General features: G+C 35.1%; 2 pseudogenes across 1 annotated transcript; both read right to left on the reverse strand.

The window, feature by feature from the left end:
- Positions 1–27,743, reverse strand: LOC149886944 (uncharacterized; annotated as a pseudogene). Its single transcript, XR_016453546.1, has 6 exons — positions 26,966–27,743; positions 1,476–1,688; positions 1,066–1,302; positions 563–613; positions 428–512; positions 1–152 (listed from the first exon to the last, which is right to left on the reverse strand). The product of XR_016453546.1 is annotated as an uncharacterized LOC149886944 (transcript).
- On the reverse strand, positions 19,451–21,899 carry LOC149886945 (uncharacterized; annotated as a pseudogene).

The raw sequence follows: 27,743 nt of genomic DNA on the forward strand, positions 1-27,743 counted from the left end.
CTATATTTCTGATAATAAAGAATATGAAGATGTTGCAGATCCTTTTTTTTTTCGTCTGTCTTAGCCCTGGTCTCAGACGTTAGCGAACCACCTGCGGAATTCGCCTTCGATCTCCTTTTGGATTGCAATAGTTGTTAATGCATTTCTTTTTCCTAAACGAACAAAAGAAGAATTTATATATATATATATATATATATATATATATATATATATATATATATATATATATATATATATATACAAACACGTTTCGATTTGACCGTTTAGATTAAGTGCTTAAAATTTCCATACCAGCAGTTGCTGGTATGAGATTTTTTAATAAAGTTTGTGTATTAATACACAAACTTTATTAAAAATATTTTACAGGACAAAGCTCACAGAAAAAACATTTAAATTACACACGTTTCAAGATTATTATGTGAATAGCATAAGACTACTTTAAATATTTCCAGTTTGAACAAACTTTTCCAGATTGTCCAGAAAGAGTACACAGTCTTTCAAGGTTATTGGAAGAATCTGTAAGACTCTGTATCATTCTGGGCAATCTGGAAAGTTATTGGAGAGAATGAATTCCACCATTCTTTTAATGGCATCATTTAAGGAGCTTCCATAATGTCATATGTAGGTAAGAAAATGTTATTATGGGTTTCCATAATACCATTTTCTTACCTACATATGACATTATGGAAGAGTTCAAACAACGTTTTATAACCGGATGCGTTTCCTAGCGTTAACATATTTTGGAGATCAAGACTGAGTATTTTTATTGTAGCACTACCACTAGGAGGATTAACATTCAAAATTTACAAACTCCTCAATTAAATTGGGGTTTAATCTCAAAGCTTTCCATTTCCTAGGAGATGGAAAACTTTGATACCTTACCACAGCTAAGTTAACTAGGTACACAGCTAAAGAACCTCACCTGGGCCAATATAGGATCAGTTAAACATCATGACCAGGACATGGGTTAGGGTATAATTATAAAACATTTAGTTTACACATTACTTATTTATTTTATAAAACATAAAATAAGCCATGAAGTTATAAAAAATAATGTTGTTAAACATGGAAAATAAAATACTCACCAGTGTTCTCTTTATTGATTGATCTTTAGCTGCTCCTCCAAATCATTAACTTCTTTGATATTAGAAAGGGGAAAGTGAATGTCATTTTGCAACTCATTATCATTTTCCAACTGAGGTGCATTTATTTGTCGCATAATAGATTGTAGCATGACAGAATGAGTCTTTTGAGTTTCTTTTACTTCTTCAAGAGTTGTTAATAACCTCTTTATAAGAACAGCTAAATCGTATGTAAAATATTGGTTTTATACTCTACAATTTACTATACAATAGTCACAAACTCAATTTCAAAATCTAAGTTATAACCTCACTATTTCAATAATTTGAATTACTTCAATTTTTTTTTTTAAATTAGTAATCATGAAACTAAGTAACTTTAAAAAATAAGCTTACTTGAGTTTATCGAATTTAACACCTGAGCTGATGTTTCCATTATACTTTTTGAATGACTGGGTAACATATCAGGTTACATTACATTAGGCTGGTAATCAGAGGTACTGGATTGTGGTAGGCACATTTTGAGACAAAGATGAGCATGAGCTTGATTGTATTGTCCTTAAGTGTTGAGATGATGTTGGTTTTGTAACCATAGAGATGCTTGTATTTCTGAAACAACAAGATAACAAAATAGGTATAAATGTACTAGATTTACCAACTATATTCACATTTAAAACTATTACTACGGCAGAACCAAGAACCACACCTGCCATTTATTAAAAAACCTTCATATCTGAAAATATGAGATGATAAAAGTAACAAAAACCATTCCATAATACTATTTTATTTATTTATAATTTTTTGGTGTCTCATAATCTTAGATAAACAATTTAGGACATTATAGATTTAATTTTTTTACGTAATCAATCTGTTTTCTTGATAAGAGTCTTCTATTTCATCATCAACAACATCATTTTCATAGTCAAAAGAATGTTTTCTTTTTGTAAACAAAAGAGAAAATTATTATTTTCAAATATTATTATAAATTAAACTAAAAAATTTTATTAATTGATTTTATTATCGAAACAATAGACAGCAGGCTAAAAATAATTTGAATGAAAAATCCTAAAATGATCTGTAAATCAGAAAACAATTTTTCTGCAGTTAAAATACTACTATAAAAGGGGAGTTCTGGCTCATTTTCATTTTTGATCTCCGTTTTGTTTTTTTTTTTGATAATTGAGGGGTGTGAAAATGTTTTGATCTCCGTTTTGTTTTTTTTTTTTTTGATAATTGAGGGGTGTGAAAATGTTTTGATGATTTTGGATGTGAGGGGTGAGGTGTGAGGAGGGTGTGAAAATGTTTTGATGATTTTGGGGTGTCGGGAAAACGTTTTTTCATGACGTGATAAAGCATCATGAAAAAAAAAAAATTTTTGCAAAGGTGTTTAAATTTTGCGAATTAGGCGTAATAATAGGCTTGTCCGAGAAGAAGGTTAAAGCTTCCGGATTGACCGACTTGCGCGTCGCCGGAGTTGAGAGTGACGACGAGCCTTCTTCCGGCTGCGACGCTGGGCATGGAGTCTGCATTTGCAAAATTTCTGTAAAAGGAGATGGTGGTTGTGGATCCGATGGTGGAGTTGGATTGTAACAGCAGTCCAGTTGATGTGTTGTTGAATGAGGATACGTTTGATCCGTTCCAAGAAGACAAATAAAAATCTTCCAATCCAGACGAGGAAAAGATGCATTTGCTGTTTCCGTCATATCCAGAAAAAGTGGTGTAATTGTTTGTATTATAAGGTGTCCAAGGACTGAGAACGGTTCCGTTTCCAGGAGACAAATTGCCGTCGTACATTCTGACTCTCGATTCCCACCAGCTTCCAGAAGCGTCGATGATGTGCATCCTGATGTATTTTAGAAAAACTCCATTTCCTTTTCCATTTGTGTCAAGCAAAACATATTCGTTTCCGTAAGTGGTGTTTAAATATCTGAAGGTCTTGCAGTAAAGTTTGAAAAGAGGGATGGAGGCAGGAATGGAGGCAAGAGTGGAAATGAACGGTTGAATCCAGTAAGTGATTGAAGAGATATTTTTGTTGACCAATTGGATGTTGATGTTTGTCATGAACGGCATGTCAAGAGTATAATATCCTCCCAACGAAGTGTTGCTTAAAACGTTGCATCCTTGCAAAGAATTGGCGTAAAAAGGTCCGCCGATGGGTGAAAAAAGCAAGTCGCAAGCAAGTCCAGTGTTGTCCACTCCTATTCCTTCCGTGGTTTCTGAATAATTTCCAACGTTAATCTCGCCATCTGTAAATATTCGAATGAAAACATTTCCAGGAAAAGTTCCACTGAGAGCCAACCACAACCTTCTCAGAAGTCCAGGTCCGTCCGAGTAAGTGAAAACTGTTGTCGTGGCGGCTGATGCCACCGTTTGCGATTTTAATCCCAAGGACGAAAAGCTTGAATTTGGAACAAGACCTAAAAAGTTGGATTTTTGTAACAAAACGTCTGCGTAACTTTTTGTCGCGGCATCTTGCGCATTTGTCGGTTCGTTCAAATTGATCAGTTTATGCGAATTCAAATCAAAGTCAGCTGTGCCAACTGAAGTTCCTCCTCCTGTCGAATGCGTGTCCATGTAATTTTTTGTGGCTGCGTCGTGCGAGTTGGTTGGTTCTGCCAGGTTGATGATTTTTTGAGAGTTAAAATCAATGTCTGAAGTGATGGTGCTGGATCCATCCGTTTTGATATAAACGTTGCTGTTGAGTCTGCTGTAAGATTTTCTAAATAAGCGCTGAACTCGTTTCTGTTGAATTTGTCAATCATTTTTTAAAAGGGTGAAAAATTTTTTTAATTCGCAAGTGATCACCAAAGGGTGTTGACAACGTATTGAAAGCTGTTTCCCTCTTCACATTTTTTCAAGACGTAAAGACACAAGTGACCGCAATAAGACGTGTTTCCAAATTGAACCCTTTCGCTGTTGTAAAAGACTGGGCTTTTCAAATAATCGACGAGCTCGACGAGAGGGGGTTGAGCGTAAGAGTCAAAGCTGAACTTTTCGTCTCCGTCTTTGTGCCAACACACCCAATGAAAACCTCCAGTGTTCGAATCCCCGGTGTTGATCATCCCGCATTCTTTTTTTCTCGGTTTTTTTGGCAATGTGTCTCTGACAAAAACCCCGCGAAAGTTTTTTATTTTAAGTTTTTTTGCTGCTTCCATCAATTGAAAATTGGTCAAAGCCTCGTTCGGCAAAATGACTCCTTCCACATTGATCATTTTGTTCATTTTTTTATTTTGTTCATTTTTTTATTTTTCCTCCTCATTTTTGTCAATTACCTTTTGTTCCTGCATTTATTTTGTTGATTTTTTTTTTAAAATCTTTTTGACTCCGCGATTATCCCTCTGCACTCTGCGATCAACCTTTTTGACTTACTTGAAATTTTTTTGTTCTCTGCGATTATCTTTCTGCATTCTGCGATCAACCTTTTTGCCTCTGTTTCTTGCTCTGGCTCTGTCTCTGGCTCTGGCTCTGTCTCTGTCTCTGTCTCTGTCTCTGGCTCTGGCTCTGGCTCTGGCTCTGGCTCTGGCTCTGGCTCTGGCTCTGGCTCTGGCTCTGGCTCTGGCTCTGGCTCTGGCTCTGGCTCTGGCTCTGTCTCTGGCTCTGCAATTTTTTTTAATTTGTGATGACCATATGCCAACGTGTGTATTCCATCTTCCAAAATGATCCTTTTGTCGTCGGCGGCGCTGAGAGAGGTTTTGTTGATTTCCTCTGTGTAAACGTCATGCAAACGGGATCGGATGACGTTCATTTTGTTTACTTGTTCTTTTTTGGTTTCGAGGCATTTTTTTTAATCGTCGTGGGTGATGCATTTGTCGACGACATTTCTTTTGATTCCTTTGCATTTTTTGTGCTCTTTTTCATGGATTTTGTAAGAGTAAAATTTTGACCTGAGGCCGACAAACTCTTCGATCTGTTTTCCTCCGGTTTCGTCTTAAAACATCCCAATGACCTTTTTGTTTAAACCCACTTTGAGCCCTGCGATTTGAATAGCTGGATGATTTTTGTCAAAATCGCTCGTGTCGAATATGGCTTCCACGTCGTCTGAAATGTCTTTGTAAAAATCGTCCGTTTTTATTTCATAAACAAGCGAGTCCGTGTCCGTCATCAACAGCTTTGCTTTGCCTGGATATTTTTTTCTGATGTAATTGTAGTGGAACTCAAACATCAAAGTCTTGCTCAAATCCAAGATGGACATCCCCAAATAAACCGGTTTGTTGAAAAACAGTGTTGTTCTTTTCATGTGAACGGCGATCAGGTTTTCATCGAAAATCGTGTGACGATCGTAGTTTGGTTTGGAGGCCAATTTCGTGACTTTTTCTCTTTTTGTCACCAGTCTCACGTCCACTCGCTTTTCAATGTTTTCCATGGTTTTGCCAAACACCGAATTGTTCATCAGCTTGAAAAAATCCTTCTCAAATTCGCTTGTGGCTTTTGTTCTCAATTCGGTGTTTAGGTCAATGTATTCTTTCATCCAATTCCGTTGCTCAAATGTTATGCCTCTGTGCACCTTTGAAATTTTCATTCCCAATCGTTCGTAAAGCTTCAGGTTTTCACAGTGGAGGACGTAATTTTTTTTGTCATTTAAATTGGGCACCAGCTTTTCCACTTTTCCGATTTTCATTCTTTCAAGAGCCAGAGGGTAATCATTGTGTTCATCGTGAAGGCTTTCAGGATAATCCAAATCAACCTCCAAAATGCACGGGATGGATTTCCAATCGCACAATTGATCTTCGGTCATCCATTTGAAACCGTGGGTGGGAAGAGGTTTGCACATGGCCCATCCGTACAGGTTGTTTGCATCCAAGTATTGAATAAATTTTGATGGTTGACTTGGATCATATGAGTCGCTCATGTATTTGTTGTTTTATTTTCCATGTCGGTTTGAGATCATGCTGATCCCTCCACGGGTTCCTTTTTGGATCATTAGAAGCATGTCTGGGTCGCTCAAAAGCTCCAATTTTATTTTTGTTTTTTTCAAACAAGCGTCCCATGCCAACCCGGGAGGTGTGTAATGCCAGGCTGGATCGAGCTTGTATTCTTTCATGCAAACGTCCCTGAAGTTTTCAAAGACATCTGCCAGGATCAAAACGTCTGACACGTTGTACAAATCGTGATAATCTCTGAACGTTTTGCATTAAAACACGTTCCAAACATTTTGCGCATGCGCGTAATTTTCATTGTTTATTCCCTCTTGACTGAGTTTTGAGAAAAACGCTTCTTTTTGAGGCAATTGCGTTTCATGAAATTTATTGAATGAGTCAACCCAATCGTAAGGGTACACGCCTTTTTTCCAAAGCAAATCGAATTTTTCTCCTTCAAAATATTTTGAGAGGTTTCTGAACTCTTCTGGCTTAAAATTTTTTGACAAACTGTCTAAACTGAAAGGCATGAACTTAAATCTGTCGATGAACCTCAATTCAATTTTTTTGTCTTTTGGTTTTCCGTCTTTCCCAATGTACTCTCCCACTTTTATTTTTTTCGAGAAGCTGATGTATTTTTCCTCGTTGCATGGGATGCAGGTTATTTCTCCACCTAGTTTCTTGATGAACAAATGGCAGTCATAACCAGGCAAGTTGTGAAAAACGACCGGAATGAATTTTGGGATTTTGTATTTTAAGTTGCATTCGTTGTGTGCAGCTCCTCGATATTTTCCAGTGAAATGACAGTGGTCTCGCACTTTTTCTGCATCGATGATTTTTTTTCTCACAAATGTGACAAACGGTTGCGGCTTTGAAACTAATTTCATCCTCCTTTGTGAAGACCATTTTTTTTTTCAAGTTTTTTCCAAAAATTTCTTTTATTTCTTTTTCCAAACTTTCGATAAAAAATTGGGCCACGTCTTGGTTCTCGTTTGACGATTCGGAAATGGATGGTTCACCGTCATAAACTGTTTCGTCAAAACATTTGATGTGAAAGGCAAAGGAACTCGGAACGTGCTTTTGAAACTGTTTGGTGTATGACTGGTCTTGGTTTTGCTCGCACGAGTCAATCGGTTTGATAAAGCTTTCAAAATCCGCGTAAACCACAAATAGAACCCTCATCGACCTTTCAATGTGCTCAAATTTCATGAACGAATTTTCTGGAGGAAGATCAATTCGAACAGCACTGTTTTCTCTGCAATAAGATGAATACCTTGAAAGATCCTCCTCGCTTTTCATTCCCTGCAAGCAATTTCTGCAAAAATATTTTTTCCCGTTTTTTTGGGATGCTTGAGAGGAAATGAGTCGACTCAGATTTTTGATCAGGCAATAATGACTCGTTTTTTCGTCTGAAATAAGCAGCAAATCGATTTCATGCTTGCTGTTCATGCATTTTGATATTCGCAATGGCTGGACGGATTTATTTTCACACATGAAAACGTTGACGCTGATTTCCGGATTGTTTTTTTCAAATTTTTTTCACGCCCTGGTGACGCACCACTTGAAACATTCGTTGTCCTCATTCTCCATGTTAATGATTGCTTTTTTGTTTGCCAAAAAGTTGTCGAGAGGGATATACGATCGACCACCGATGGGTCTGTAGTCAATTAAATTGATGTCCATTTTCAAGATGGCTGACACTGTGCAATTCGAACCCATTTTGTTGTATTTTTCCATGTTTTCGAGGATCTCTTCTTTTGCTTTTTCGTAAAATTTTCTCAAATCCGTCGACTCCAAAATAATTCCAGCTTTTGACAAAAAAGGCACAATTCGATGCACCTCTTCTCCCGTTGTAAGGCTGACGCTCTCCATATCGATTGTCAAAACAAGGCTTGCTTTTTTGTTTTTATTCTCTTGAAGAATTTTTATCGCACCGTCTTTTGCCAAATCTAAAAAGGCAGAAGCATCTTTTTGTTTTCCTTTGACTTGATGCGAAAATTGTTTTGCCACATGTCTCAGCGCGTGATCGGCCAATTGAAAATCAATGAGTGGTTTGAGTGGCTTGTAAACTGTTCCTTGCACAATTGATTTGAGGGCCATAAATTTGAGAGATCCGATTTCTTTTTTAAATTTATTCCCCACACTTTTCACTGTTTTCTTCACTGCCTCTGGAACAAACGGATCAATGAACTCAAACATGCTGTTGAAGGTGTTTGCAGCCGCATTTCTCACAGCTGTCGTAAACCTTGAAAAAATTCCTGGAGTCAACACAGGAGACGAATCTGGAACAGGATCGTTAATGAGTGGACGTGATGGTCTTGCAACAGGATGGTTAATGAGGTAATGTGAGGGCTCTGGAAGAGGATGGTCAATGAGGTAATGTGAGGGCTCTGGAACAGATCTCGTCGCAATGGGATTTTGAACAATCGAAAGAGGTCTTGCCTCAGTCGTGCGTCTACGGGGAACACTTCCAATGACAGGTCTTGTTGTTTTTATGGCTTCAACGAGTTGTTCCCTCGTCATTTTTGAAAATCCTTTTATCGCTCTGTCTCTGGCTTGATTTTTCAATTTTTCCATTGAAACTTTTTTTTCTTTGACAGTTTTGTTTTCCATTTTTTTATTGCCAAGAAAATTATTTAACCCAAATTCAATTTTTTCGGGCTTGTTGATTTTTCGCATTCTGTTTTCCATTTTTATTATGCCAAGAAAAAAAATTTTTTTCTTTTTTCCGAGAATTTTTTCAATTCTTTTTTTTTCCGAGAATTGAAAAATTTTTTTTTTCTGACTTTGATTTTTTTTTCATTTTTTCGGGCTTGGAGTTTTTTTTCTGTTTTCGAGTTTTTCAGAATTGAAAATCTCAATCTTGATCCCATCCTCCACTTTTCCATTTCAACGCTCCAAATATCTCCAGCCATGCCCCGTCTTTTTCATCGCTTTGTAAAGGGATCCGTATTCAACCACCTCCCCTGTTTCGATGTTGGTCGTTTTCACAGACACAGGTTTTTTTCGAATCGAACCAAACCTCTCGTATTTTGGATCGATCGTTTTTTTTGAATTTTCCTCTTTCGCATTTTCATCTTTTATTTCTTTTTTCGGTCGACCCACCTGTCTGCATTCTTTTGCACCTTCCAAAAGCGAATCTTTGCTTACGAGATTGTTTTCAACCGCAATCATCATCAAAGTCAACAAATTGTTTGAGGTTTTTGTGACACCATTTTCTCTCAGCAAATTTTTCAAGTAATTTTTTGTTAGTCTCATGTTTTATTTTGAAAAGAAAAAATTTTTTTTTAAATAAATTTTTTGTCAAGAATCTCATGACGCTTAATAAACAGCGTTCATGTTGGTTCCATCTGAAACAAATTTGATCAGTTTGTCGGAAACGATCACTGCAAAAATAACAGTGCTTTCGGGCACTGCAGTTCTGAATTTTAGGTTGACAACCAATTCCGTCGTTTCGGAAACAACTCTTTCCTTTTGCTTGCTGATGTCAACAAAAAACAACGGATACAAATTTTTGTATTCAAGCAGAGACAAACCGGATTGGCAAACAAGCTCGTTTGTGCCGTAATATTTTTCATCAAACAAGAACGCGTCTGAATGGGCCATGACAATTTTCTTTTCTCCAAAATCAAGTCGTAATTGTAATTAGGATATTTTATTCCATTGACGGTCACGAAAAAAATGTTGACGTCACAATGATCAAACACGGCTGGATTTGCAGTTTGACTGGAAGGTTTGTTTGTCTGAAGGCCGAACACGATAAATCTCGGAACGCTTTTGTCCGTGATCCTTCCAAGAGTCCAAGGGAATTCTGTTAGACCAGCTGGAATGGCTTGCCTTTCGACTTTGTTTGCTTTGTAAGCCACGTCAACGGAAATTTTCTTTGCCATTAGATTCAAAAATTCGGATTTTCTCAAAACATCCAGCTCAATTCTTGGCATTAAAAGTCTGAATTTTTTGATGTCGATTGCTCCTGCGGTGACAGTTCCGGCTCTGTAAATGGCGTCATCGTATTCTTTTTTTGTAAAGGTGATCGTGTGTCTGAATCCATAAACGACTTTGTTGTAAGTTTCGCAAAAACCAAAAATGTGCCTTAAAGGGATCCTGAACGAAAATGCACCAATGGACGTGGTGTCTGCAAACAAGTGGTCTCGTCTGACGAAAAACCCTGCGTTTCCAGTGGCGTTTGAGGTGTCTTTATACCACATTTGCTTCAAACCATCGGAAAGCTGAAAACCAAAAAGATATTTCAACAATCCAAGCATGGTTGTTCCCTGATCTGGGTACATTACTCTTTCCACTTGCTGTCCTGACAAGTCGTAAGTGACGTCACTGAACAAATACATGATGGCGTTGTTAACCAGAGCAACTTGATCTGTTGCAGTGTAAGCGGCTCCGTCATTTTTTTTCAGAACCCCTTCGACGAGGATGTAAGCTTCAGACGGAACTGTTTGCACAGACTGACAATCAATCTCAAAAACGATCGATCCTGAAGAATTTAAATCGAGATTCGTTGGAAGGTACTCGAAAAAATCAACTTTTTCAATGCCGGTGTCATACTCGGGCATTTCATCAACTCTTAATCTGTCGGTGTTTATCATTTTTTAAAATGAGAAAAAAAAAAATTTATGCCATTTTTGATTCGTCAAAAAAAAAATCACGCAATCAAAAGCCCACTTCCCATTTTGACCAGATCTTGGATTCTTGCCGCGTTCTTTTTTGTCAATTTCTTTTTTGCTTGAATGGACGAACCAAACATTTTTTTGTGCAGCTCTTCCATCGGATTAACGGATTCATATTGCTTTGCTGCTTCACTCAAAATCGTGCTGGGGTTTGGATTGACCGTCCCCGTCTTGGCATAAACTTTTTCAATCGCTTTTTTTCCTTTGTCGATGGCAACGTCTCTGGCGGTTGATATGGCTGAAGAGGCCAATTCTTTTCCGGCAGATCTGGCGGCGGTGATCGCTTCTCTTCCAATTTCGCTTGCTGCTGCTTTTCTCAATAATTGAAGAGATGACTTTGATGCGTTTGAAGCAATCATCCTTCTCAAAAAATTTTTAAACGTGTCCATGATCCCTCCTCCTCCGACAACGTTCTTTTTTAAATATCTTCTGTTGTTCACAATGAGCATTTTAAAAATGAGAAAATATTTTTTTTAATTCGTGTTTCACGACTCGATGTATTTTTGAATCGATCGGTATTGCTCTTTGTTGATCTCCCCCTGCCTCATGAGCTCATCACAAATGGCCACAGCTTCGTTTCTCGATGCGATATTTCCAGCATGACCAGCGGCGATGCTCAAACTAAGTCTTTGCACAAGCGCATTCGGGTCGCTCGGAAGAATGATCACTCCACGACCTTTTATTCCTCTTGTTTTTGTGTAATTTTTTTCCCAAATTTTTGAAACAATCTTGTCCCACTTTTCGCTTCTTGAAGCTTTTGGCACGGTTGGTCTCCCTTCTTTTTCCATTGCATGCGTTTCGACCAGTATTTTTTCATAATTTTCCAAATCCTCGTTTGTCACCTTTGTCAAATCAGGTCTGGATCTTGTGATCAGCTCCCAAAAACCTATTGTCCCATTGAACTTTTCTCCATCAATAATGATAAAAAGTTTTCATCGATAAAAATTTCTTTGTTTCCAATAAACATTTTTCCGCGTTCTTTTGCGTGGATCCCAAAAACTCGATCTGCTGAAAATTTTTTTGCCGCATATTTCGACAAATATTCCAAAGCAATGTTTCCCACATTCATTTTTCCAAAAGTTTTTTCAGCACTTTTTAAACTTTCAGATAGACTTTCTGGATATGTCAAAGACAGTGGAGTGTTCTCAACCTCTTTGTATGCGATGCTCTTTATTTCGTTTTTCACATTTTCATTGCTCTCGATCAGTGGTCTGAAAAACTTGGTCAAATCAGTCTGATAATTTGCATCTGAAACTTTCGCGTTGATGCTCTCATCGTAAAGCTTCTCCCTGTTGGCCAGGTAATTTTTCACGATCTCACCCCTCTTTTTCGGGTCAGTTATTTTAAAGAACTCCATTTTTAAAATAACTGAGAAAAAAAACTTAAACAAAAACGAAAACTCGTTTGTGTTTTTGTTCAATTTTTTTTAAAAAGGTTGTTAAATGCTTGAATGGCTTCTTCTCTTCCTTTTTGGATCAGCGACTCTTTCGCCAATTCGTCAATGCTGCTTTTTGTTTTTGTCCTGATCTCTTCTGTCATGGTTTTAAATTTTTGAAGCTCGCTGAGAACTAATTTATATTCGGAATCGCTCACAAACCCGTCCATGAACGATTTTGAAATGTGATCGCTAATCGTGTTCAATTTTGACTCGGAAAGAACCTTTAATTTTTCGTGCTTTTCAGCCTTTATCAGCATTTTTTTGTTTTGATGGTTTCCAAAAATGGACAAAGCACCCATTCCAACTGCAATCCCCTCGCACGCAATCGAAACTGGGGTGGCAACGACGGTTGACAAAAGTGCAATTCCTGTAATCCCCAAACAGATGCACACCGTTTGCAACCCATCGTCTGCAAAACGAATAATTTTTGCCACTCGATGGTTCTTTTTGCTCAAAGCCATTCTTTTCACTTTTTCATCCTCCATTTCTTTTTGGATCTCGCTTATTTTTTGAAGGCGGTAAACGTGTCCTCCATCGGTCGGTGCCGTTGGAAGAACTGGATAAATTTTTCCAGTGTTTTTTAATATCTCCATCTTTTTAACAAAGACAGATTTTTTAAATTCGAATCGATGTGATTTATTTTGCAAAGCTTTTCACCTTTTTTGACGATGACGTTATTGGTGCTGTTGTTGCTCACATCCAAAATGACGTCATCCACAGACTCTGAAAAAATCACATCGTTTTTGAAAAAGTTTAATTGACCACTTATTTTATTCATCAAAGTGACGACAGCAATTCCTTTGTCAAAACTCAATCCAACGGACAACGATATTGTCGTGAGAGAAAGAGCAGCAAATTTTATGTCTTTCTGAGCAAAAATCTCATGATGGCCTTTTATGTCATAACAATTTGGATGATCCAAATCTTTTTTTGCCACAACAATATTTTGCGATGTCTTTTTTTGCAGGTTTTTGATTGTCTCAACCAAATTTTCCAGCTCTTTGATCCTTTCCACTAAGTTTTCCAAATTTTTGGTTCGATCCGACTCTTTGAATCGCTCCAACACTTTGATCCTCTCATCCATGTGTCCCAAATACATTTTCGAGATCTCCAAACTCGAATCGACGTGTTTTTCTGCCGATGAAACGTTTTTAAAAAACTTGTGAGGGGCATGCATTTTTTAATATGAAAAGAAAATGTTTTAACTCATTTTATTTTCATTTTTTTCTTCGTGTTTTCACATTTCTTCGTCAGATTCCATTTCCCCAAAATCCAAATCACCACCCAGGATGCTTGGAACAGATGGTGCGTTTTTTGCAATGACCACTTCGGGAATCCTAACCTGGATGGACTCGATCTGCGCTCCGACAAAAACACCTTCAATTTTCAAAGAGGCGACCGCGTAACACTTTTGTCTGACATATTCCAAAGGATCTGTTTTCACCAACTTTTTGTTCTCCTTTTTGAAAAACAAAGAAGAAACCTCAATGTTTTTTTTGCTTTTCTTTGTAAACAATTTTCCGAAAAAAATGGGAGATGCATGTGGCATCTCAGATTTATTTTTAAAAATGGACAGATCCTCTGCCGTTATTTTTTTCGTTCTTCCTCCTTTTTTCAAAGTGGGGGCCATTTCCTTGACTTTTTCGCGAAGAAATTTTGATATTTTTTTAGTCACCTCGATAAACTTTTTTTCTTTTTCACTCACCCCATTTTTTTCGTTGAAACCGAGAAAGGACATGGAATATCCCTCCAGCTCGCTCGTTCCAAAACTGCAGTTCTCAAACACACCCAGAGAAAACAAAACGGGGGTCCTTAAAATAAAAGGGCCTTTTCCAGAGGGGTACTCATAAAAAAGAGGAATCTTTTGATACTGAATTGGTCTGGTTGCGGAATAAATCTCTCCAACCGATAATTTGCTCTCGTCAAAATTTTCAATTGTCACGAAATTCGTCATTTTATTATGAAAAGAAAATTTTTTTAACTCATTTTTTTCAAACGGATCAATTCATTATTGCCCACCCATGAGTTGAACGAGTCTGAATATCCTTTCCATTTGACCAGTGATTTGCTTTTTATTCTGCGAACGATTTTTTCAATCCTGAATATTTCTTGATGCGTCTTTTGCATCTCCTGCTCATAAAAAGTGCCTTGAATGTCTTCACCGTTGGCGTCTGTGACTTTGTACGTGGGTGGATCCGTTCGCTGAATTTTTGACACGGTAAAAACCTCCTCGGTCCATCTCGGAGTGTACCCTTTTTCAAAATGTGGCTTCTTTTTTGTGATCCTCACTTTGTCACCCATTAAAAATTTCGGCTCTGGTCTTTCTTTTGACATCTTTCCATTCAGGTTAATCCAGACCATATTTTTATTCCTTTTCTCACTGGCTTCAATTGAGTCATTTTGATGGATGAGTGCTTTGTGCTGTTGTAATTTTTCACCATTTCGTCCAAAACGTCAATGTATCGATTGGTGCTGTTGGCTGAAAAATATTTAAGCATTTTTTCTTTCATCGTTCTGTTCCATCTCTCAACGACAGCTTTTTTCCTCGTTTTCAGTGGAATATAATTGAACACCCAGCGCTTTCACGTGCTTGTTGTAAAACTCTTTTCCTTTGTCCACCCACATTTTGACACACTTTCTTTCTTCGAAGATTTTTTTCAACGCTTCAGCCACTTCAAGGCCCCTTTTGCTTTTCAACGGAACGATCCACCCATACTTTGAAAACACGTCGATCACCATGAGCAAATATTTTATGCTATTGTTAAACTTTGAAAACGATTGCATGTCAACCAAATCGACAGCCCATATTTCATCGATGTCGTTCACAAACACTTTTCTTTTTTTAAAATGACGAATGACCGGTTTGTGAAGCTCCTCTGCAAGCTGATCCGTCCATTTTAAACTTGAAAAAAATTTTTTTTGTTGCAGAAACACCCAATCCGAATTTGGCTTTGGCTTTGATGATGGGCTCGATAAGTTTTCTTTCATTTATGTCTTTTTGAGTGGGGTTTGGAATGGAGTTCATTTCCTCAAGCATCATTTGATCCGCCAAATTTCTGCTTTGAACGTCGTTTAAATATTTATATGCCAAATCGTGGTGGTACGCTGCATTGTCCACTCGGTCCACCGGTTTGCTCCACTCCTGGTACAAGTCGATGGATGTGAGCCTTTTGTCCAGGTTTGTGCCAGGTCAAAATTCATTCCTGGAATGTGCATTTCTCCTGGAAATTTTGCCCATGGAAGTTTTATTTTTTTTGAAAAATTGTTGATCGATTCGACCAAGTCACCCCCTTTTGCCGTCGAAGAAACAAACTGGCATTTGGTCGTTCCACAAGAGACGCAAGTCCCTTTCAAAATGGATCTGTTGTTTTTTGTCCACTCGTTTCTCATGAGAATGGTTCTGGTTTCTCTTTTGCATCTGATGCAATACATTTTATTTCAAAAAATTTTTTTTCTTTAAAAAAAAAATGGAAGTGACCGATTTGTCATGGAATATTGGAAAAAACGAAAGGAACAACAACGAGTTTTTACCAAGAAGCATTCGTGGGATCATCGTTGGAAAGTCCGGTTCCGGAAAAACAACCTTGCTTCTCAATTTACTGCTCAAACCTGGATGGTTAGATTATAACCACTTGCAGATTTTTGGCAAATCTCTTTTCCAACCCGAGTACAAAATACTGAAAAGCTCTTTCGAGAAAAATTTGCCAAAAGAGATCATCCTCGAATTGTTCAATTTACAAAAAGAAATGGAAAGATTAAACCTAAGCCCTGAATTCGTCATCAACGACCTTTCAAAAATTTGTTCAGATACCGAGGACATGGAGTGTCAATTTTTTGAAAATGCTGACGATGTGCCTGAACCTGAAGATCTCGATTCAACAAAAAACAATTTAATGATCTTTGACGATTTGCAATTGACCAAACAAAACAAGTGCGAAAAATATTACATCCGAGGAAGACACTCCAACGTCGACTGCTTTTACCTTGCTCAAAATTATTTTATGCTACCCCGACAAACCATCCGAGAAAACACCAGTTTTATTTGCCTGTTTCCACAAGACTCAAAAAATGTGGACCACATCTATCGAGACCACGTTTCGAGCGACATGACAAAAGAAAATTTCAAAAAAATTTGCAAAGAATGCTGGGAGAATAAACACGGATTTGTTGTCATCGATTTGTCGTCACCAATTCACGATAAAAAATATCGATGCGGCTTTAACGTCTTTTACCGTCCAAAAGACTCATTAAATGTGGACCTCGTTTCGAGACAACAGAAAAAAGAAGAGTTCAAAGAATTATGCAGATATTACTGGTCTCAACCCCGCAGATTTGCTGCGTTCGATTTGTTAATAAAAGAATACATTGAAAAACATCGACCCGAATTTGACAACTCTTACTGTCCAAAAGAAGTCATTTAAAAAAATTTTTTCACCCATTAAAAAAATGTCAGGCATAATCATCGATGTGGATGGAACATCCAACATAATAACAACAGATTTTTTGGACAAAATCGTTTTTGAAAAAGAAAAAAAATATGAGATGGCTTTTCTCGGTCTTGAGACGTACAACAGCTTTCCAAACATCACCAGCAAAAACAATTCTTTCCGATACAGCATGACCAACGGTGCCAATTGGGAAAACATCACCATTCCAGAAGAAAGCTACGACATCATCGACATCAACAATTATTTGCAAAAGACCGTCTCAAACACAATCAAAAATTATGCGTCTCAAAGCGCAAGTTACGTCACCACAAATAAAATCAGTTACTCACCAGAAAACATCAAAATTGGATCCAATTCAAACACTTTAAAATCAACCATCAAACTTGGATTAAATTATTTGATGGATTTGAACGTGGAAAACAGCATCGCCTCGCTTTTGGGCTTCACAAAAAGACAATTAGACTCCAATTCCAAATACGAGTCCGACGACATTATCAGAATCACAAACGTCAACACGATCAGAATCGTCAACAACGTCATCGGGTCAGCATACATCAATGGCTCGCAATTAAATTGCATTTACTCCTTTTACCCCTCTGTGGGTCCTGGCTTTAAAATCATCGAGAGACCCACCCATTTGGTTTACCTCCCTGTCAAAGTCCCTGAAATTTCCACGATGATCACACGCATCGTCGATCAAAACGGAAATTTAATCGACTTTCGCGGCGAGGACATCACGATCCGTTATCACATTCGAGAAGTGAAATAAATTTTTTTTTCAGGCATTTTTAAAATGAGCAAATATGTCAGTGTCAAATTAAATGTGTCTCCGGGACAAATCGAAAAAATAAAAAAATCAATGCTGGAAGGAAAACCCGTAAACATCAGATTTTCAAGAGACGATTTTAACGGAAACGACGTTTTACTTGTGACTGAAAGTCAACATCAAAAAATTGTGGACGCCCTCCATCGCGGAGTTGGAGTCACCATTAAAATGAGCTAAACTCAAGTGGAACACAACACAAAAGTAAGAGGAGAATTTATTGGTGCTCTTTTACCCATGCTGGGAATGCTTGCTGCTCGAGCCGCTCCAGTGGTTGCCAATGGCTTATTGGGAGGAGTTGCCTCTTCGCTTGGATCCACTGTGATCGACAAAATTGTTGGAAATGGCGTTTTTTACGTCAAAAAAAATGGAAACGGCATGAAAATGAGCACCCACAGAGGAGAAGGATTATTTTTAACACCGTGGGTTAAAGGAAGCTCAATCAGAGATGGCTTTTACGTCAAAAACGGAAACAGTTATCAACCCATCAATGGCGGCGCACTTTTCGGACCAAACTCCCCATTATCAAAAATCATCCCTTTTTTAAATTTCATTTGATTTTTTTTTTTTTTTCTTGGCGTAATAAAATGAACGGAAAAACGAGAATCTTGAAAAATGAGGACGGAAAAATCAGAAGCATAAAAACACTTGACCCCATTGAATATTTAAGGAGCAAAGGAGTTGGATGGCACGAAATTGAAATTTACAAATCAATTCTCAAACAAAAACAAGAAGAAAAACAAGAACAAAAACAAGAACAAATAAAAAAAGAAATTTTTCGCACAAAATTTAAACACCTTTGCAAAAATTAATTTTTTTTCATGATGTTTTATCACGTCATGAAAAAACGTTTTCCCGACACCCCAAACATTTTAACACCCCAAAATCATCAAAACATTTTCACACCCTCCTCACACCTCTCCCCTCACATCCAAAATCATCAAAACATTTTCACACCCCTCAATTATCAAAAAAAAAAAAACAAAACGGAGATCAAAACATTTTCACACCCCTCAATTATCAAAAAAAAACAAAATGGAGATCAAAAATGAAAATGAGCCAGAACTCCCCTTTTATAGTAGTTAAAATGAAATTTAAAAAATTAATATATATTTACATTTATTTTAACTCTGAACATGAGTGAAACAAATTATACTTGAAACCTAATTTTTTGGTTTCCAAATTTCTACAGTTATTTTAATTATCTGTGTCATAGTTAACATTAGATGTGTCTTCAGCCTGTTTTTTTTTTTTCATTTGCGCTTTTAAGAGTGTCTAGAACAAATTACATTTGGTGTACATTTCATTGATTACATGCAATGTCTGTGAAATATTTTACACGCCAATAGCTAAGTATTATGCTCTAAACAATTTTTAATTTTTTTTTTTTTTTGCAAACATGAAGACCACTCTTAATGTTATAGAAATAGGAGAAAAGAGTGCTCTCCTTTTTACCATTGCAAAACCATTTTATCGATGACTAATTCAGAGTCCCTTAAGAAGCTCTAAAAATCTTATTAAGAGAAAGACAGGATTTCAGAGAAGGGTCTCTAAAAACAACAGTACTAACTTTCTGTTCCAAGAACTCGCATTTTGTATAAAAGCCTTCTTCTGGGTTACTTCATATTTTTTTGCCATTTGACACTTTACTTGCTGCATTTACTGGTGGATAGTAAAAGTTTAATGCAGCTTTATCTTTAATTAAACTTTTAAAATTCTGTTTATTTCTATCAACCATCCAATTGACAAAAAACTTTAATCAATCTCTTTAGTCTTAACATATTCAACAATTGCATACATTTTAGTGTAGTAAAATCAAAACTGCATCAGCTGAAATTTAGTAATCAATGTTAATAGACATGTAGTCATAACACTCACCATTCTTTAACTTTTTTATAACCAAATAAAAATATTACAAATTAATATCGCAACTAAACTTATCAAAGTAAAATTTTTAAATATTTATTTATTGATGGAGTAACAACATTCACAAATTCTAAACAAAAAAAATCACTCAAAGCACCACCAAAAGAAAGTGTAATATTAAAGTTGTATAAGTAATAAATTACGTTCTTTTGTAAACTATAGAAATATTAAATTGACTTGAAAAAAATATTTTAAAAGTTAAGATAAATGCAATTGTGGTGAAGCAACAAATCCTTGTTTAAATGGAAGTAGAAGATACATTGTCAGCAAACTAGCAACAGGAAAAGTTCGTCTAATTCCAGAAAGTTTGGTCACAAAATATATTGAAAGTGAAATTGAACTAACTGGATCTGAAAAAAATAGTTCAGCATCTTCAAATTCTTCAAATACAACTTAAGCATTAATGGTTTCAGCAAAGGTAGAATTGTGCAAAATATTCTTTACAATTCCTAACTTACTTTCAATCTGAAAGCAATTGTCTTCAACGGATGTGGAGATAAAATACCCATGGTATTGTTTGAACTAGAAATAAGAACAATAATCAACAGGTATAGGACCATCTAAATGAATTCTCTTCAACATTGGCTCATTTTTATTGGAAGTGCTCTCATTGATGTTGCAGTGCCCTTCATTAATTCGGCGTACAATTTGACCAGTTGGACTTTGAGGCTTATGAACTAATTTTTTTAATCTCCCAAGATAACTTTCATATTGAAACGCAAATACCTTATCAAGAACACCATAATGTTTAGCATCACTGGGCAAATGTATTAAAGAGTGAATATTATATACAAGTTGATTTTCACCATACAACTTATAAATGTAACCACAAAATATTTTAAGAGTTGTTCAGCATAGGCCATAATTTTTGACAATAAATTTGGGTTCAGCAATATCCTTATGGCAACAGATAAACCAAGGAAGTTTGAATATATTGTGTCTTTTAAAATAGTTTTTAAGAAAACAGGCCCAGTGTACAATAAAAACTTATTGTACACTGGGCCTGTTTTAACGTCTTAATTCAGTAGCTTTCCATTTTTTATATTTTGAAAGAGATCGTGGTTTTCTTGAAAACTCTCTGAGGATGTGTTTATGCATAATTGCTAAGTTGTTAGATATCATAGATAACTGTAACTGAGATAGCTTACAATCCCCACGTGGTCCATAAATCCATTGAAATAAAAGCCTGTGCATCACATCTAAACACACAAGGTGCATATATTCCAAAGAAAATTCTGTAATCATACCACAACCTACCTGCTCAAAAGGCGAAGAACCTACATGATGGTCAGAATAATGGCGCTCAGTAAAGGTTAGGTTTGTAATTGGTGGTGCTTCTAAATTGGACAGTGTCACTTTGTTACACCATTTGCCACGCTGCATGCATCTCTCACATGAGTTATAAGCAGAGTGAGGCCTAATACATTTAATAAAAGCCCTTGCTGGTGCATCACATATTATGGCATCAATCTTCACTATGTAAGTTTTACAGTTAAAGAGAAAACCATGTTGCTTTAAACTCTTCATTTCTAAAACAAAATCATTCAGATATTTATCAAGAGGTGTAGGTTTTTTTTGTACTACTGTAAATTGCAATGGGAAAAGGTCCACTTAATAGACACTATTTCAGTGAACAATGAATTGGCCAAAGAGAAATTGAATTGCTATTGAACAGCGGTATACCATCAATACTATTATGAATATGCAAAAGGTCAACTATAGAATCAGGTTGATTTAATTTAAAAATAATACGCAGCCAATACTGCACCCCAAAGTTAAAATATTCTCCAGCAGCAATATGCTTAATATCTACAGTTCGCTGAGTGCTTAAAAGAGTTCTTGAGTCATCAGAAAGATTGGAGTGATGGACTCAATATGTGCAATAAACTTTTTAAAGTTGAATGTGATATACGGTAAGTTATTGCCCAACCTCGCAACTTGTTTTTCAGTGTACAGCCATTGCAGTTATAGTTATCATTGGCATCATCACTTTTTTTTTTTCCATCAATTTCATCAGTTTTCCAATCGTCCCAACTTTAATCAAAATCAACACTAGATTTATTATCAATACTATCAGAAAACTTTTCTGAAAACTTGCTTTGAGAACTTAACCTATCAAAATTAGATATAGGTTCAATTTGCATTTCATGAACATTTGCATTCTGATCAATTTTTTTTCTTGATTTACTAAAATTTATATCGTTCACAGTTCTATCTAACATGGAAATACTAGCACAATTCTCATTTTTCATACATAGCTCTGTTACTATTATTGAAACCTTTGAATTAATTCTTCTTCGTTTTGTTCTATCTGAACACAACTTGAAATCATCATTAGATGTTGCCATTATAATGTTTAACTTTACTTAATATTTAACTGTTGTTTAAAAAAATATAACATAAATAAAAAACAAAAGAACACCCCACAAATATTTTAAAAACAAAAGCATTTAAAAGACACTATGCTGTCAAAATACATATGGGAACTGAAAGATTTAAAAAGTTAATGATTTTATATTGAACTGGTCCATTCTTAAAAGAGCACCTGTATATAATGACATTTCCAAAAGATTTGAAATAACGACACATGCAAAACCAAGAATGTTTATTAAATAAAAAATTGGAATTAATATCTAAATGTAGATAAGAAAAAAAGTTTCTTTTGAAAAACAACAAACCTATAAAATAATAATAGTTCCATTCAAAATGTAAAAATACAGAAGCTAACACTTCTAATGAATTTTTTTTGTAATGGCTTACAATAGTGTCAACATATTCCAAATGTTTGACAAATTACAGTAGTTGAGACATCTATGACATGTCTTAACTACTGGATATATATATATATATATATATATATGTATGTATATAGGGTGTCCCAGAAATGCACGGAAATTTTTTTTTTTTTAAATAGTTGATGTCTCACCCTCTGAAAGGTGTCTCTTGGGTACAATAATTAAATTGGTGAAGTTACAGCTCATTTGAACAAGTTTGAGAGGTCCCCCAAGGGCTTTTAAAATTTTACTATCGAGTTAATTCAAAATCCATATTAATAATCTTAAACAATATGCACAAAATGAGTGAAATAAAGCTAGAAATGCAAACTAGTTTAATTATCTCACTGCTGACATTAATTAGAGTTTAAAATATTATTAGCAATTACCTACAGAATGATAATCTTAATTAGAGAATGCAAAAAATGTATATTTTTGACCAGTCAACTCGCTATTTTTAACAAAAGTTTAGAAACAAATTTTACTTTTACTTATTTTTATTTGCTGCAGTGCTATTGTCACATGACCAAGTGGCCATTTTTTTTTCTTTTATTTTTAGTAAACACAATTTGCTCATGTTTTATTGTATATAAATTGGTGAAAAAAACAAGAAATACAGCAACAATTTGTAAGTTTGTTAATTATTGTACTAATAATATAACAATTATGTAATCATTTTTTAGTTGTATTCTCCAAATATTTCTAAAATATATTAAAATATTTAAATACAATATTAAACTACTTATACTTAATAACACTTATATAAAAAAATAATACAAGTACCAATGACAGTCATTGGTACTTGTATTATTTTTTTAGGGTATGTCTAAATCTACAGTAACCAGAAGCAATAACAACATATGGCTTATCGGCTTTCCAAAAGAAACCATCTCAGGTGCTCGCCTCCCTTCAGGCCAAGATGTCATGAAAAATTTTGTATTCTATCACCGTGTACAGAAGCTAAACATTAATAAAGCTGCACAACAAGTGCACGAGCAACTGCTCCCATTTTGGGTAAAATCAAGACTGCCTGTACAACAAAAACATCACATATTACAGAAAATTAAAGATCTGTATGTTGACCAAGTTCGTTTGATGAAGCATCGTAAGAGAAATAACTCTACTGATCAAATGAACCAAAAAGAATACACAAATAAGTTGAGTCAACTTTTTGACATCAGCTATGCCAACTCTGAACAGTTAATAAAAACTGATGAAGACAGACAGTTTTTGAAATTACAACAACAATCAAGAACGGGATCGATTGGGTCTGTGGACAAAAAACTTATGGTTAAAGAAAAACGAGTTGCTAAATGTCAAAAACAATTTATCAGAGATGTTGATAATGCAGCAAAAGATGCTGTATCAAAAATTGTTTACCGTGAGCGGAGTGGGTTATCATCAACTGCAGAGTCAGCTGCAGACCAACAACTGGACAGTGCAACACATTCAACAACATCATCCGTTTGCCATGATTCTAATGAAGATGATAAATCTGATGAAGAATTTCTTGTACATTCAGCATGCTCAAGTAAAACAAATTCTACAACACAACGCAGACATCGCAGAGACATTATATCTCCCAAAGTTGCAGCTGTGCTGACTAGGACAAATACCAGCATTAGAAAGTCAACTATGATTCTTGCATCGGCATTCAACGAAGCTGGTGTTCCGATATCAGAGACAATATTTTCCAAGAGTACAATGCATAGACATCGTCAGCGCCGTCATCAACAAGCTGCAGCTCTTAAAAAAGAAAATTATGTTCCCTCAAAATTGGGATGGGAAACTTTTGACCGATGTTACTGGTGTGGTCAACGTAGATCGGTTACCTGTCCTGCTCTCATCACTTGTCGATGGCACTACAAAACTTCTTGGAGTTCCAAAGTTAGCATCTGGATCAGGACGAGTAGCTGCTGATGCAGTTCATGAACATATAAAATCTTGGAAGTGTGAATCAATGGTTATTGGCATGTGCTTTGACACGACAGCTTCCAATACTGGAAAACTCAATGGAGCTTGCGCTCTTCTAGAAAAAGCCACGGGACATAATTTATTATGGATGGCTTGCTGTCATCATATGTTTGAAGAGCTGCTTACCAATGTATTCAATGTTTGTCTTGGACCATCCACTGGACCAGAAATTTTATTTTTCAAAAGGTTTCGTGAAAAATGGACAGAAATGAATCACACATCAGAAGCCAGATCAACCCCTTTGATAATTGTTTCAGATGCAATTAAAGCATTCATCAAATGTCAACTTGAGATCAGACATTCACGAGATGACTATTTAGAGTTTCTACTTCTTGCTGCACAAATGGTTGGGCTGCAGGTTGATGTAGCCATTCGCAAACCTGGTGCTCTGCACAGGGCACGATGGATGGCAAAAACCATCTACGCATTAAAAATTAAACTATTATTCACCGTAAACAAAACCATTTTTAACTTAACAGCTCAAGAATTACAAGGTGTTCAACGTTTGAATCGATTTATCATTCGTGTTTATCTTCAGTCATGGTTTTCATGCAGGCTCACTGCTGATGTACCTGTGAATGATATTTTGTTGATACAGCGTTTGCATGACTACGACGATGCAGAGTCCAGAGTTGGCAACTCTTGCTCTTTTTTCATCTCTCCTGTCTGACAAAGAAAAGACTGATCTTGTCCGCACAATACAAGCAGATCGAGGCCCACATCTGATGAAAACACTACCACAAAGTTTTGACAATTTGCGTGCGTCTAAAACATTTTTTGAAACATCCAATATTGATGCCAGTTTTCTTGATGTACCTGTTGAAAACTGGTCAGATACTCCTTCTTTCCAAGTTGCATCAGTGTTTGTAAGGAATCTGGTTAGCATCAATGACTCTGCAGAACGGGGAGTAGCCTTGGTACATCATTTCAATGAAACCATCACCAAAGACGAAGGGCAGAAACAATTTTTGCTTCAAGTAGTTGAACAGCATAGGAAAAACTTTGCAGAATATAATCGTGAACTGCTAGCTAAAATTTGAATTATTTGCATAACCTACATAAATGCTTATTAATTAATATTCAAGCGAACTGAAATTCAATAAAATCTTGTTTTTCAATCATTTTTGAAATTAAAAAATAAAAGGCATTGCAGATTTATATATTTTTTCACAATTATATATTTTGTTTCATTTGTATAAACAAATCATGAAACATTTATAATCATATCATATAACACTGTATCAAAAGTTGGTAGCGAACAATCAAACGCCAAAATCAGAAACTTTCGACCCCTTGGGGGACCTCTAAACATTGTCCAAATGGGCTAAAATTTGGCAGGTAAACCACTGTTACCATACAGACATATTTAATGGGGTGAGACATCAATATTTTAAAACTTCATATTTTTGGGACACCCTAATATATACATATACATATACATATACATATATATATATATATATATATATATATATATATATATATATATATATATATATATATATATATATATATATATATATATATATATATATATATATATATATATATATATATATATATATATATATATATATATATATATATGACATCATAATCAAATTCTGACAGATGTAAACGTAAATGGTAACATCGTGATCATCATTACAAATTTGTGTTTCATACTTGAATTGATCCTCCATTATTCATTTGTGTTGCATCAGATAATTTGTTGCATATTTCATTAGATGACTATGGTTATCTGATGACACATACAACAGATTATAATCAAATATATTTGATGAAATACGAATGCTTGATTACAAATTGTAAACATGTTTTATCAGATTATCTGACAGATTCTAAAAATAATTTGATTCGTATACAATGATCATTCTAGTGAGTACATAAATTATACTAAAATAGAAAGTATTATAAAAAATTTCCTATAAATAAATTTATATATAAGTACACAAACTAAATTCACAACATTTTAAATTGCTATCAGTCTCTAATCATTGTTTAATAAAAGTGAAATGAAGTTGTTTTTTATTTGCGCCATAATACAATATTGTTTGGGATATCAACACGGGACCCGCATTGAAACCGACACAAAAACCTCACTGAACCCAGGCTGGGCAACCCACACTAGCCCATACATATACGGCGTAGGACCCGAGTGTTGTGGTTTGCTGGGATTGATCAAAAAGAAAATAAGAATTAGATGAGAATCCTTATACATACATCAATTTTTAACATTACAGCGATAATAAAAAAAAACAACAATGTTTACGATCCACAAAATCAGATTTTGCAGAAAAGCTAGGTCTAAAAGACCTAACACCTCAACCACTGTAAATTTAGTTGTAAAAAACAATTTAGTTTAAATGCAGAGGGAATCAACTTACCAACATGTTCACAACCAGGGATGATAACATGGCTTTTTTTTACAAAAAAAAAAAAAAAAAAAAAAAAAAAGTCTTCATTATTCAAAAGTAATTTAAAAGTTTTCTTCCAGGTACAGCTGTATATAATGGTCAAAGTCTGTTTTTGTATGGAATGATCAATGAAATTTTTCTAATCAAAACTACAATAGTAATTAAATACTTTTGTGAGTGTTAGTACTTGTAACTTAACAAGAACTGATATTATTTGACCATAACCTGAGGTTTGCTTAAAACAAATTTGACAAACAAAAACTGATCTCAAACTAGTCACTTTTTTAAGAACCTTACTAGATATCATCTTACTAGATATCATTTGCTGAAGAAGAAAAAAAAGCTTATGTATTAAAGAAAGCTATATACAAAAAAAAAAAAATTTAAAGCTTGTAGAAACTGTTTAAACAATTTAACTAACTAAATGCAAATTTATCAAATACTCACTACTTAAACCTAAAAACAAATTAAAGTAACAATTTATAAGAAAGATAAAAAGACTGTTAAGATCTTTACAACTACTTTGCTTAATTTCAATAATTAATTACCGTATGGTTACCATTTTGAATCATTCTTTGGTTAGATCAGCTCCAGCTGCCTAAAAAAAGTTAGGTTTAGAAACATTTAGTTATTAAAACATAATAGTCACTTCAGCTGCAGAAATTCAAAGCTTAAAGTTATGTAAGAAGAATATTAATTTCTGTAGTGGAATACAGTTTTCATCATTTAACAATTGGTGGCGCTAAAGACAATATCTCATTACCCTATAATATTAAAATATATTTCAAGTTTATTTCATTCATTTAATTCAGCAAAAAATTGATTGTTTTTACTTATTGGTCAATAAATTGATTCTACAAACTGATATAGCACTTCCATTAGCCATCAAATAAGTATTAATTTGAAAGGCAAAGTTTTTCTTATATTTTCAAAATTTTACTATATCTATACTTGTTTTCCATTGTTTCTAGTTTTTAATGACAAGCATCAATAACAGTGTTAATTTATTTTGTCTAAAGTTCAAATATTCAGTAGTATTATCCTAGTAATAATGCAGGCATAAAACAGCAAAAGACATCCAGATTCTGTACAAAAGTTACTGCCTTCTGGGTAGAGATTACTTGCAAAGGAGTATAGACAACATTAATATCAAATTTGACACAATATTTCATAATGTATAGTGAAAAAGATAAAGTACATTCAAAATATTTTTTTAAATGTTATCTAAAATTGTTTACAACTTTCACATGACCAAGTCAACTTTACATAATTCTACAGAGTCAGAAAAAAAGAAAGTTACATTGATTAAGAACAAAAAAAAAAAAA

Source organism: Hydra viridissima, unplaced genomic scaffold (genome assembly GCF_058129835.1).
Source record: "Hydra viridissima isolate aposymbiotic clone 2 unplaced genomic scaffold, HvirCarnegie_v1 scaffold_6, whole genome shotgun sequence".
NCBI classification, from domain to species: domain Eukaryota; kingdom Metazoa; phylum Cnidaria; class Hydrozoa; order Anthoathecata; family Hydridae; genus Hydra; species Hydra viridissima.